At 39.9% G+C, this 14,288-nt stretch overlaps 1 pseudogene; it reads right to left on the bottom strand.

Annotated features, from left to right (window-relative positions):
* Window positions 1-1,149: 1,149 nt before the first annotated feature.
* Window positions 1,150-3,765, bottom strand: LOC134371927 (serine/threonine/tyrosine-interacting protein-like; annotated as a pseudogene).
* Window positions 3,766-14,288: the final 10,523 nt, after the last annotated feature.

Genomic DNA, 14,288 nt, shown 5'->3' with positions numbered 1-14,288 from the left:
GTTTCTGTCTGAGCTGGAACAATCTCTCAGAATCATTAAGACGACATAAAATGAAGGAGTAAATGTTCCATATTCCAAATAATTTACTAAGGTTTCTTCAAGCCTCATACATTCAGCTTAAACTAAATTACATTTAAAAAGAAAAGAAATTACAGAAAAATGCTAAGAAATTTTAACTGTTCTACATGTTAATTTAGAGGTCATGAGGACTTAATTTTTTTTTTAAATGATGAAGGGCACTTTTCTGTTTGGGGCTTCATTTAGGAAGAAAATAGTGCTGCATTGGTTTACTATATTCTGTGTAGGACAATTTTGGAAAGGGAAAAAGGGCTAGGCAACTCTGAAAAGAACAAATACAGCATTTAGCTTTTGCCGCAAAAAATGCAAACAGGAAAGTCACTTCAAAATCTAACACTATCCTTCTTCTTAAGCATCTGGTACTATAAAGCAAAATATCTTCCTGTGATCGTTAAACTCTGTTTTGTTTTTTCTATAGAGTAAACAAATTAGGAAGGTAATAAGAAAGGAAGCAATAATTGGATCATGTTAAAGTAAGGATAGGTGGCTAATGTCATGATTTTAAGATTATTAATAAGGGATCAAGAAGTTAAGAAATAGTAATTAAGCTATTGCATTATACTGAAAAAGAAATGTGGTAGATTTCTGCATTTTGTTAATGTTTCTGTAAGAGGCTTCATCGCAAAACTGAACTGTAAAATTATTTTTAAATGTAATATATAACACAATGAATTTTTTAAAAACTTTAGGAAATTCTTTTGTTATAAATTACCCAAACTTTATAAACAAATCCCCCCAACTTGCATTTTGCTTAAAGTAATACCAATAAATTTCAAGTATGAAAAGTGCATTATTGCAATAATACCTCTTTGCAAGTCCAAAATTCTTGGCTTATACTAAAACTGGAAAGTGTTTAAAAAAAAAAAAAAAGAATAAAACCATCAGTGCATCTATTGCAAAAGTCCAACATCTTCTTAAGATGTTGCGCAACAAGTTTCAGAGAAACACATCTGGAAGCAACATATAATTGCAAAGAAATTACTTGTGTTTTTACCATTTCACATTCTTGTTATCTCTAGAACTTTCTCCTTCTGAAGTAGAAATTCACACCCTCATGATGTTGCTCTGCAGTCAGCCATTCTGTGCAGCTGCCACTTGCATGTCTCCAACGTCATTTTCTTCATGTGTTCTCTTCAAACTGCTTGTGTACCACCATGGACAGATAATGACCTTTCTATCTGGAGTGGTGACATCATCTGTATTATTAATTTTGCTAGGTAGATAGCTTTATGTTCCCAAAGCTGATGGGCAAATACAGCATTCAGATTAATATGAAATCTTATTTTCTTGAATATAAGCAAATGCATCTCTGAACGTCATTCCAAATGTTTCCATAATGTGTGCAATAACAAAGGCAGCACCTTGGAGGTGCCTGCATTTCCATGGATGATAACTTCTCCTCCAGTCGGTAAGCTCCCATCAATTAATTCTTTAGTCATAGGGAAAAAACGTCTTATATTTTCAACTGTAGTATCTACAATATCCAAGACTAAATATCTACATAATTGGTTTTTTTTTCTTTTTTAACTAAGTTAAAAAAAAATTTTATTAGCAAATTCATTGTTACAAATCATATTTATTTTTATGCCCCTTATCCAATCTCTCTCCTTCCCCTTTCTCCTCCTCTTCTCCTTCCTCCTCCTCCTTCTCCCTCTAATAATCATAGATTTGTTCTCTCCATCCGATAGATTAACTGTTCCTCTGTTGCTTTCTTGCCTAGATGATCTATCCAGTGCTGAGACAGGTGTGATCAAGTCCTCCCCCATTATCGTAAATCAGATGCTTCTTCTATTACTCTGGAGTGTGCTTTGTGGAGAGAGGGGACCTCTTCTTTTTTTAAATTTTTAAAAATTTTTCCGTTCTCCACTGGTGCTTCTCCTTGTGTCAATGCGCTTGAGAGTCTGGCGGGCCATCTGCAAGGTGGCTGTGACTGCTGCTATAGAGACTAGCTGCTTTTGCAGCAGCCATGGCAATTGCCATGGCTATGGTGAGCTACCTGCATGAAAATGGTGTTTCTGGTGTGCTCTTTACTGTGCTGTGGCTAGGTTTGGCTTTCCGAGCCCTATGTTTCATTCTAAGATGTTGTTGTGGAGCAGTTGTGCAGGAGAAGGAGAAGGAAGTGGGACGAGAATAGGGTGAGAAGAGGGTGAAGGAGGGGGAGCATGATCGAGGCCTGTGGCCTCCCCCCTCATTCTGGTAGGGGAGACCAGGAGGCTTCCAGCAGTGTCTGGGTCATTGCTGGGCTGGATGCAGATGTCCAGGGGATGTGGCTGAAGCCCTCTGCCCTCTCTGTCTTGGGATCCCAGGGGTCTTCCATTCCTTTTAGGTTTTATAGGTGTTCTTTGGTGCTTTCAGACCTTTACTAGTTAATTTTAAACTTTGTCTCTGATCTGTGGGTATTTTGTTTTTTCTTCCAGTTCTGTCTTTGATTATTCACTGTTCCCACCACTTCAGCTCTGCACTGGAACTAATTTGTTGTCTTTTGCTTCTAAAATGGAGGAACTTCATGTGGGAACCAGTACTTGAGCCCTGTGGTTGAGCTAAAATTGCTCCATTGCTGCTGATTCCCTGGGGAAGGCTTTTTGTGCAGCTCAGGTTTTAATTGTTGACCTTGTATGTACTTCCAGGTCTTGTGAGGTTTGCTACACCTGGGTTGTGTGGAAACTCTGGTCTCAGCCTGAGACTTTTCAGCAGACTGCACCCCGTGACATTCTATATTCCTGACCAGTCTTCACTGAGTGGCCCTGTGCTTATTGGAGGGCAGATTAGCTGTCCATGCTGTGCCCCAATGTTCTCCCAGTGGGCCCATCTCCCCCACTGCCCATTCTCCAAACACTTCCCATAGGAGAGACCATGTGCCAGTCTCTTACTATGACTCACTGGCCTCTGAGTGGCTCCTTTTTTCAGTCGTCTGTGGCCCCTCGCTCCTGTATGGGTGCATGGGAACCCTATTAGTGGTCTAGCTGGTCTGGGGGTTACCAAGGCCTTCTTCTCCCCTGCAGTCTCAAAGCAACTTCATAGGAAGGACACCGCTGTGGCTTTTGCCAGCTCTTGCTCTGTGTGCTCACCAGGGCCAGCCTTAAAGCAGCTGGACCTCAACATGGTGGGAGCAATGCTTTCCTTCTCTCATCATAGCTTCTCCTGCCTTCATGAACTCCGTAGGTCTCTCCTGCTCTTCCCCTGAGCTCCAGTGGCTCCAGCTTGGCTGTCATTGCTTTTTAATAGCTGCAAACTGGTTGATTTGTGGGAGAGCGTGATTCTGAGACTGTCTATTCTGCCATCTTGACTGGAAGCCCCTAAGTAATTGTTGAAAGCTTGGTTTAATGAAGTTTGCTTTATTGTTTTGTAGTACGCATATTATATGAGTTATTGCATGTTTCTGTAGTATAGGTAGTCTTTGCACTGTGGTAGGGAAGAGAACTCCAGCTTCGTGTCCTTGGTGGTCCCTGCTGGCAGGCTGGTGGGTGTGGTGGGAGGTGATATATCCAGCCAGCTGGACCCTAGGGCTTGCAGTAACAGTGAAAGAAAGGAGGGTCAGTGGAGTGGAGGACTGATGGGCAGGTGTTGGGCTTGCAACAAACACATGCAAACCAAAGGGTCCCAGCTACCCCAGTGAAGGCAGAGGTGGTGGCAGAGATAGAAACAGCAGGGAAGAAGAGGACTGGGGAGCTGGTACCCAGCTGCCATGCTGCTGGCATCTCCCTCACCCCCAGAGACTCTGCATCCCTCAGGCCACCCAGGATCCAGCACGGTTGTCAAACTTTTATGTGTGGTCTAAGTAGTCAGATAGGCTCTTTGGGCCACATGGTCTCTGTTGCAACTATTCAGCTCTTCCATAGTAACACAAGAGCAGCTGTAGACAGTATGTAACTGAATGGGTGTGACTGTGTTCCAATAAAACTTTATTTGGCAAAACAGGGGAAGGGCTGGATTTGGTCCACAGGCTACAGTTTGGGGACCTCTGATCTTAGGTATAAGGTTGTGGTATGATTGGAGATTTCTGTTCCATGTACAAATAAAGCCTAAGGATTCCAGAAATTGCAGGCATAGAGGGTCTCACCTGGTTGTTCTAGAATCCCAGAAGTCCTCAGGTGTGTTTCTCTACTCCCCAGTGGGATAGTGAATAGTGTAGGTAATTTGTAGCCTTGATGAATGACTGGAATCTTGATTCTTTCATGCTGTAACTGTGTGGCCTTGGGAGAGTCAACTTCAATTTTTTAGAGTTCAATTTTTAGGGTTGTCACTAGAATTAGAGATTATGAATATAATGTTGCCTTTTAAAAAAATTGTTTTAAGTCTTCAGGAAGGGGTAAGTCCATCTTTTCTAAACCGTAAGGCAATGTAGTGTCATGGTTGAGTTCTGATACCTGGAGCCAGCCTGCCTGATCTGAATCCTCACTCTACCACTTACAGCCCATTTCTTCATCTCTAAAACAGTGGATAATAATGGTGTCTACATCACGGAGTTGACATAAAGATTGAATTAGTTAATTATATAATGCACTTAGGATCCTGGCTGTATTAGTCAGATGTTCTCTGTGTCTCTGGTTTTTATTTTTAGTACAGAGATAATAACAGTACCTGCTTTACAAAGTTGTGGTGAAGATTAAGTAGTCTAATATTTATCAAGTGTTGAGTACAGTAACTTGGCACATTCTAAATGTTAGATAAGTGTTGAAAAAGTCAATAGTCAGGTCTTGGCACATAGTAAGTGCTGCACAATTGTCAGACATTATTATTGTTGTTATTATCCCATCTTGATAAAGTTCTTAAAATTCCTCCTGAAGATCACCCATTATCCTAGCAATACTACATCAGTCTTTCCATATCATTCAGCCTCAGAAAGTCTGTGACACAACAGTTTTCTGCAAACTTGTTTCCTGTAACTCGTGCATCATTCAGAGATGAGTCGGATCTGAGAACTGGGGGGCCTGACAAAGCCAAAGAATGTGTCTGCCACTCACTGATTGGCCACATCTAGTTCATTTTCTTCCTTTCTGGCTGGTCAGACTTCCGTGAACCAGTGGTTCTCAGCCATGGGTGATTGTGTTCTCCAGGGTACACTGGGCAATGTATGGAGACATTTTGGTTGTCACAGCTGGGGGAGGTGTGCTGTTGGCATCTAGTGGGTAGAGGCCAGGGATGCTGCTTGATATCCTACAATGCACAGGACAGCCCAAATGTCAGTAGTGCAGAGGCTGAGACACTGTAGTAGAGATATTTAAAGGCATCTAATTGAATTCTGCATCTCTCTCATGTCTTTCTCTGCCTCTGTATTAGTTTCCTATGGCTGCTGCAACAAACCACCTCAAATTGAAAGGCCTAAACAACAGCAATGTATTCTCTCGGAGTTCTGGAGGCTAGAAGTCCCAGATCAAGGTGTGAGCATAGCCATGTTCCCTCTGAAGGCACTAAGAAAGGATCTGTTCCAGGCTTTTCTTCTAGCTTCTGGTAGTTTCTTGGCTTGTAGCAGCAGAATTCCAAACTTCACATGGCCTGTGTGTGTGTCTGTGTGTCCAAATTTCCTTCTTTGATGATGACACCAGTCAAATTAAATTGGGGTCCACCCTAATAACCTCATTTTAACTTGATTACCTCTGTAAGAAGCTTATCTCCAAATAAGGCCATATTCTGAGTTACTGGGAGTTAGGACTCCAACGTATCTTTTCTTGGAGACATAATTCAACCCATAACAGGCTCCTAGACTACAGCACTGATGTCCTGTTTATCTAGTCAGCAGGATCCATGAAAAGTTGGTGGCTCAGGTGGAGCCTTCAGTCCCACTGTGCCACTTGCCTGGGGAAGACCTGGTGAGCTCTATTCCTTGAACCTGGTTCCTATAGCCACTGTCTGAAGTTCTACCTCCTTTGAGGTACTGCCTCTGAGCAAGCTTAGGTTTTCTTTCACATCCCACTGAAGTTGCAAAACTTGTCCCTTTTCCAGACCCTGGGGATTCACTTTGGGTTCAACTGGTTTCTGTTTTTGATACTCTGAGATACACCTATTTGTCTCATCTTCTCAGGCAATAAAGTGAGGTGACGCTGGTATGACTGTTGCACAGAGTATGAATGTACCCAGATATCATATTGTACTCCATAAATATATACAATTATCATGAGTCACTTAAGCAAAATAAATTTAAAAGAGAGGAGAAAAAGAGAGAAATAGAGAGTGGAATAGTGGTTACCGGGGAGGGAGGGTGGGTAGAGGAAAGCCTGGTAGACCAGTACCAAATTACAAAGTCACATTTAGATAGGAAGTATAAATTCTGGTGCTCTAGAGTGATGATTGCTAATAATATTGTATTGTATATTTCAAGATAGCCATAAAAGAGGCTCTTGAATGTTATAACCACAAAGAAATCATAAATATTTAGGTGATAGATATACTAACTATTCAGATTAGATCAATATATATATGTATTGAAACAACAAACTGTACCCCATAAACATGAATGAAAAAAAATTTAAATAAATAATTAAATAAAGTGAGGTGGGCTTAATGGACTAAAAATTGGAATCTCAAAGACAGGGTGGTTCCTTATTACCCATGGAAACACAAAAGCTGAATATTAACCTCTGTATAGAGTAAATAATATTCATAAATGCACATCTAGCTACTCTTTGAGAAGGGGGAAATTGTTTTCCTTGCTGGTGAATCACTCAGCTACCATCATAATCACATAGAGGCCTTATCATGATTTCAAGGAAGACTAAGAAAGACACTGGCAAAGACTGTCAGTCACTTACCTGAAGGGCTGGTCACTTATCTGCATAATTCTTCATGTGTTCTTATAAGTCAGAAATGCCTTGGTACTATCCACAATTTTGACTGGATAATTCTTTGCTGTAGAGAGTTGTCCTGTGCATTGTAGGATGTTTAGCATCCTACCCACTAGATGCTGGTAATAACCCCTTAGTTATACCAATAAAAAAAGTCTCCAGATATTGCTCAGTGTCCCCTGGGGAAGCAAATCATCCCCAGTAGAGAACCACTGTTATAAGCAAATTACGCTGGAATGTCTATATTGATGTCTAGGGATATACTTGCTTAAGGTCAATTTGATCAGATTTGTAAGTAAGGCTCCCTAATGGGAAAGGTAGAGATGTATGCTTTGCTCTCTCAAGTAATATCAACTTTAGATATTTAATTTTATTTAATTTTTTAAAAACTTACGAGTAAATATTGTATAAATTTATGGTGTACAACATGATGTTTTGATATGTGCATACATTGTGGAGTGGCTAAATCAAGCTGTTTAACTTGATTTTAGATTTTAGAGGTTCACTCTGGGGCGTCAAGGAGATTGCTCAAGGCAAATTGTAACATCACAGATTCCTTTAGGCCATTCTGTAAGAGAGGACAGAAATGTCTAAAGGCAAAGGACTAAGTTTTCAGCAGCTAGATGCACCTTATCAGAAGAAAGGGGTCTTCTTGCCTCTTCCTTTCACACAGTAGATGTGCGTGGTTATGGTGTTGTGTTGGGAGGAAGCTGCGATGCATGGGAAAGAATTTGGGAAATTATTGTTATTTCTGGAGTTTCAAAAATCTTTACCACCGGTAGAGACCAAAAAAAAAAAAAGAAGAGGTCCTCTCTCTCCACAAAGCACACTCCAGAGTAATAGAACAAGCATCTGATTTATGATAGATAATAGGGGAGGACTTGATCATACCTGTCTCAGTACTGGACAGATCATCTAGGCAACAAACCAACAGAGGAACAGTTAATCTATCAGATGGAGAGAATAAACCTATGGTTATTAGAGGGGGCAGGGAAGGGAGAAGGGGGCAGGGGGAAGGAGAGAAGGACGGGGGGGAACGGGGGGTGAGATTAGATAAGGGGCATAAAGAATAAGTATGATTTGTGACAATGAATATACTAATAAAAATAAATTAAAAACAACTTTGCCAATAACTCTCTTTACCTTCAGGGTTAAACTAAGTCAATAAGCAAGTATTTATTGAACATTTGCCAAAATCTAGGCACTGTTCTCAGCACTAAGGATATATTGGTAAAGACAGAGTCTGTACACTCAAGAGGCTTTAATGCTAATGACTCTACAAATGTTCCAACTACACAATGGACAAAAGATTTAAGCAGATACTTCACAAAGGAGATATACAATTAGCTAATAATTATAGTCAAATATAATCAACATCCCTTGTTATCTAGTAAATGCAAATTAAAGTCACAATGAGTTAGCACAACACAGTGGCATGGCTAAAATTAAAAAGCATAGACAGTACCAATTTCCGGTGAAGATATGAATCAACAGAAATTTTCATCAATCACTGGTAGAATGGGGAATGGTTGGATCACTTTGAGAGACAGTTTGGCAGTTTTTCTTATATTAAAAGGACACCTACATTACTACCTGGTAATTTTTTTTTTTTTTTTTTTTGTCTTTTTTGTGACCGGCCGCACTGCGAGCGCACCGGCCATCCCTATATAGGATCCGAACCTGCGGCTGGAGCGCTGCTGCACTCCCAGCTCCGCACTCTCCCGAGTGCACCATGGGGTCGGCCCACTACCTGGTAATTTTATTCTTAAATATTTTCCGAAGAGAATTTTCCATGCAAGCCTATGTCCAAGAAAGACTTGCATGTGAATGATTATACACAAACAGCTTTATGCATAATAGCTCAAAATTGAAAAAAAAAAAGCCCAGAGTTTCATTAAGAGATGAATGGATAAATTGTGGTGTATGTACACAGTGGAATATTTCTAAATAATAAGGAATAAATTACTGATAAACACAGCACCATGGATGACTCAAAATCATTGTGCTGTGTGAGAGAAGCTAGACACAAAAGAGTATGGTGTGATTCATTTATACAGAGTTCTAGAAAAAGAAAAGTTAATTGATAGTGACAGAAAAACAGTAGTTGCTTATGCAATGAAAGTGGGTGTTGATAAAAAAATGACATAAGGACATTTTTTGATGTGATGGAAATATTCTATTTCTTGGTTGTGTGGGCAATAACATGGGTATATATTTTTGTCAAAACTCATGAAACAGAACATGTAAAATGGGTGTATTTTATCATATGTAACTGATACCTCAGTAAAGTTTTTTTTTATTTTCAAATTTATTGATTTTTTAAAAATTGACATAAGCCTGGCTGAGTGTGCGCCAACCAGAGAGGCGTACCACCAGAGAGGTCTGAGTCCTGTGGAGACCACGTGCCCTGAGGTGCCAGTGTGCGACTGAGCAGGTAGGCCTCCCCACCACTGGACTCCATCCCCAGCCTGGCCAAGTGTGCGCCAACCAGAGAGGTCCCTCCCAGGAGAGGCCCAGGATCTGTGGAGACCAAGTGCTTCACAGCGCCAGCTCGTAACTGAGCAGGTAGGCCTCACTGCCCCCAGACCCCATCCCCAGCCTGGCTGAGTGCACGTCAACCAGAGAGGCATCCCCCAAGAGAGGCTCCAGTCCCGTATAGACCACGTGCCCCGTGGCACCAGCGTGTGACCTAGCAGGAAGTTCTCACCACTGGCAGACCTCATCCTCAGCCTGGCCAAGTGCATGCCAACCAGAGAGGCGCCTCCCCTGAGAGGCCCGAGACCCATGGCAACCACGTGCCTAAGGTGCCAGTGGGTGACTGAGCAGACACTGAGGCAGCCATGCCAAATTGGAAGCCCTGGCAGGATCCTAGCCAGACAATAATATCGAACCAGTGGACCGTAAAATCCATTGCCACAATGACTAAACACCAAAGGAAAGATACCAGAAATATGAAAAATCAGCAAAATACACCGCAAAAGGGTAATAACTCTCAAGCTCTAGATCCTATAGAACAAGAAGCCCTTGAAATGTCTGACAAGGAATTTCGAGTGATAATTCTAAGGAAACTGAATGAGATGCAAGAAAACTCAACTAGAAAACACGATGAAATGAGAAAAAGTATACAGGACCTGAAAGAAGAAATGTACAAGGAAATCAATGCCCTGGAAAAAGAATGTAGCAGAGCTTGCCGAGCTGAAGAATTCATTCAACGAAATAAAAAACACAACAGAGAGTTTAACCAGCAGGCTTGCAGAAGCAGAAGAGAGAACTTCTGACCTTGAAGACGGGCTGTTTGAAATAACACAGGCAGACAGAAAAAAAAAAAGAAAGAAAAGAAAAGAAAAAATAATCAAAAACATTGAAGAAAATCTAAGAGAGATATCAGACAACCTTAAGTGCTCAAATATCCGAGTCATGGGTATTCCAGAAGGGGAGGAAAAAGGAGATTGCATTGAAAACAAATTCAACAAATTAGTGGCAGAAAACTTCCAAGGTATAGGAAAAGACACAGATCTTCAGATTCAGGAAGTTCAAAGATTCCCAAACGTATTCAACCCAAAAAGGTCTTCTCCAAGACATGTTGTAGTCAAGTTGGCAAAATTCAAAGACAAAGAGAGAATATTAAAAGCTGCAAGAGAGAAGCATCAAATCACCTATAAGGGAGCCCCAATCAGTCTAACATCAGACTTTTCATCACAAACCCTAAAAGCCAGAAAGGAATGGGATGATGTTTTCAAAATACTAAAAGACAGAGATTGCCAGCCAAGAATACTCTTCCCTGCAAGGCTATCCTACTGAAATTAAGGGCAAATAGTATATTTCTCAGACAAACAAAAACTGTGGGAATTCAGTACCACATGACCACCCTTACAAGAAATTCTCAAGTGAGTACTGGGTGTGGTATCTGAAAAATAACTGCCACTGCCACAAGAATGCAAGAAAAATCAAAACCCACTAGTACAATAAAAACGGCAACAATGAAGAGAAAAAAAAAAGTTTATCTACAACCCAAGAAACCAACAAATACAGAAGACAAACAGTAAATCAGAAAGGAAAGAACAAAAGACACTTAAGACATCCAAACAAAAATCAATAAAATGCTAGGAATAATTCAACACTTTTCACTAACAACTCTTAATGTAAAAGGATTAAGTTCCCCAATCAAAAGACACAGACTGGATGACTGGATTAAAAAGGAGGACCCAACTATATGCTGCCTTCAAGAGACCCACCTCACCTATAAAGACTCACATAGACTACGAGTGAAAGGATGGAAAAAGATTTAGCATGCAAACAGAAATGAAAAATGAGCTGCAGTAGTTCTTCTAATATCTGATAAAATAGACTTTAAACCAAAAACCATAAAAAGAGATAATGAGGGACACTACATAATGGTAAAAAGATTCATCCATCTAGAAGACATAACAATCATAAATATATATGCACCCAATGTCAGAGCAACCAGATTTATAATGCAAATTCTATTAGACCTAAAGAAGGAAATAGATGCTAATACCATAATAGCAGGGGACCTGAACACCCCACTCTCAATATTGGACAGATCATCTAGGCAAAGAATCAGTAGAGAAATGCAAGATCTAAACAACACTCTAGGCCAATTGGACTTGGCAGAAATCTACAGAACATTCCATCCAACAACGTCAGAATATTCATTCTTCTCATCAGCACATGGATCATTCTCCAGGATAGATCACATGTTAGGTCACAAATCAAGTCTCAACAAATTAAAAAAATTGGAATTATCCCATGTATTTTTTCAGATCACAATGGATTAAAATTAAAGATCAATAACAAATGAAATTCTGGAAACTATGCAAACATATGGAAATTAAACAGCATTCTACTTAATGACATTTGGGTCCAAGAAGAAATCAAACAGGAAAGCAAAAATTTTATTGAAACTAATGAAAAAAATAATACATCATACCAAAACCCTGGGATACTGAAAAAGCAGTACTAAGGGGGAAGTTTATCACATTAAATGCTTACTTCAGAAGAATAGAAAGATAGCAAGTGAACAACCTAATACTTCACTTTAAAGAACCAGAAAAACAAGGACATTCCAAGCCCAAAGTTAGCAGACGGAAAGAAATCATTAAGATCAGGGCAGAACTTAATGAAATTGAAACCCCCAAAATGATACAAAAGATCAATGAATCAAAAAGTTGGTTTTTTGAAAAGATAAATAAAATCGACAAATCCTTAGCATGACTAACTAAAAAAAAGAGAGAGAAGACCCAAATAAGAAAAAATTAGAAATGAAAAAGGTGATATTACAACTGATACCTCCGAAATATAAGGAATCATTTGAGACTACTATAAACAACTATACGCCAACAAATTTGAAAATCTGGAGGAAATGGATAAATTTCTGGACACACACAAATTACTGAAGCTGAGCCAAGAAGATGTAGAAAATCTGAAAAGACCAATAACAATAAAGGAGATTGAAGCTGTTATCAGAAGGCTCCCAGCAAAGAAAAGCCCAGGACCAGATGGTTTCACAGAAGTCTACCAAACATTCAAAGAGGAATTGACACCAATTCTTTACAAACTATTCCAAAAGACTGAAACAGAGGCCATTCTCCCAAACTCATTCTATCAAGCAAACATCACCCTGATACCAAAACCAGGTAAAGATACAACAAAAAAAGAAAACTACAGGCCAATATCCTAAAATCAACTCGAAATGGATTAAAGAGTTAAATATACACCCTGAAACAATAAAACTTCTTAAAGAAAACATAGGAGAAACACTTCAGGAAGTAGGACTGGACACAGACTTCATGAATACTACCCCAAAACACGGACAACCAAAGGAAAAATAAACAAATGGGATTATATCAAATTAAAAAACTCCTGCACAGCAAAAGAAACAATTAACAGGGTTAAAAGACAACCAACAGAGTGGGAGAAAATATTTGCAAAATATACATCTGACAAAGGATTAATATCCAGAATATAGAAGGAATTCAAACAACTTTACAACAAAAAAACAAGTAACCCAATTAAAAAATGGGCAAAAGAGCTAAATAGGCATTTCTCAAAGGAAAATATACAAATGGCCAAAAGACACATGAAAAAATGCTCAACATCACTCAGCATTTGGGAAATGCAAATCAAAACTACACTGAGATACCATCTCACCCCAGTTAGGATGGCTAATATCCGAAAGACTGTGAATGATAAATGCTGGCGAGGTTGCGGAGAAAAAGGAACTCTCATACATTGTTGGTGGGACTGCAAAATGGTGCAGCCTCTATGGAAAATGGTATGGAGGTTCCTCAAACAATTGCAGATAGATCTGCCATATGACCCAGCTATCCCAATGCTGGGAATATACCCAGAGGAATGGAAATCATCAAGTCGAAGGTATACCTGTTCCCCAATGTTCATCGCAGCACTCTTTACAATAGCCAAGAGTTGGAACCAGCCCAAATATCCATCATCAGATGAGTGGATACGGAAAATGTGGTACATCTACACAATGGAATACTACTCTGCTATAAAATAGAATGAAATACTGCCATTTGCAATGACATGGATGGACCTAGAGAGAATTATATTAAATGAAACAAATCAGGCACAGAAAGAGAAATATCACATGTTCTCACTTATTTGTGGGAGCTAAAGATAAATGAATAAATACACAAACAACCGGGTGGAGGGGGGCGAGGGAAGAAGGCACAATTACAATTCCTCGAAGTTGATACAACAAGTGAACAGAAAGGACATTGTTGGGAGGGAGGGGGAGAGGGAGGAGGGAGGGAGGTTTCGATAATGGGCCACAATAATCAACCACATTGTACATTGACAAAATAAAATAAAATTTAAAAATAAATAAATAAATATAATGTCAAAGTGGATAAATAATTAAATAAATAGATAATAAAGCTATGGAGAGTTGCTCACCTGCCTTGATGAGTTTCCATTCTGGCAATTTTGCATCAGCCTCTTTTTCATTCCATCACTGCCCCTCTAGTTTTGCTAATGGTTTGGGCCTCTGCTTTCATCTACCTTCAGTCCTTCCTATACATTTCAGAACTACCTGATCTAAACTCTTCTATGATTTTTTTGGGGTGAGGGGACCTTCAGCCATGACTTCTTTTTTTTTTTTTTTTTTTTTTTTTGGTCTTTTTTCGTGACCGGCAAGGGGATTGCAACCCTTGGCATGGCATTGCCCGCACCGCGGTCAGCCAGTGAGTGCACCGGCCAGCCCTATATAGGATCCGAACCTGCGGGGTGGGTGCGCCACGCGGTCGGCCCACCATGACTTCTTTTTAAGGACATTTCCCCAGCTGTAAAATTGGAAGAACACCTCCTTCCCATTAATGGGAAGGATTAATGGGATGGCTTAATGAGCTAACAGCCACAAAATGATCAGTAGGATTCCAGGCATGGCAT

Source organism: Cynocephalus volans, chromosome 3 (assembly GCF_027409185.1).
Source record: "Cynocephalus volans isolate mCynVol1 chromosome 3, mCynVol1.pri, whole genome shotgun sequence".
NCBI lineage: Eukaryota > Metazoa > Chordata > Mammalia > Dermoptera > Cynocephalidae > Cynocephalus > Cynocephalus volans.
The sequence above is the reverse complement of the archived record's forward strand: the minus strand, read 5'-3'. Positions and strand labels throughout refer to the sequence as shown.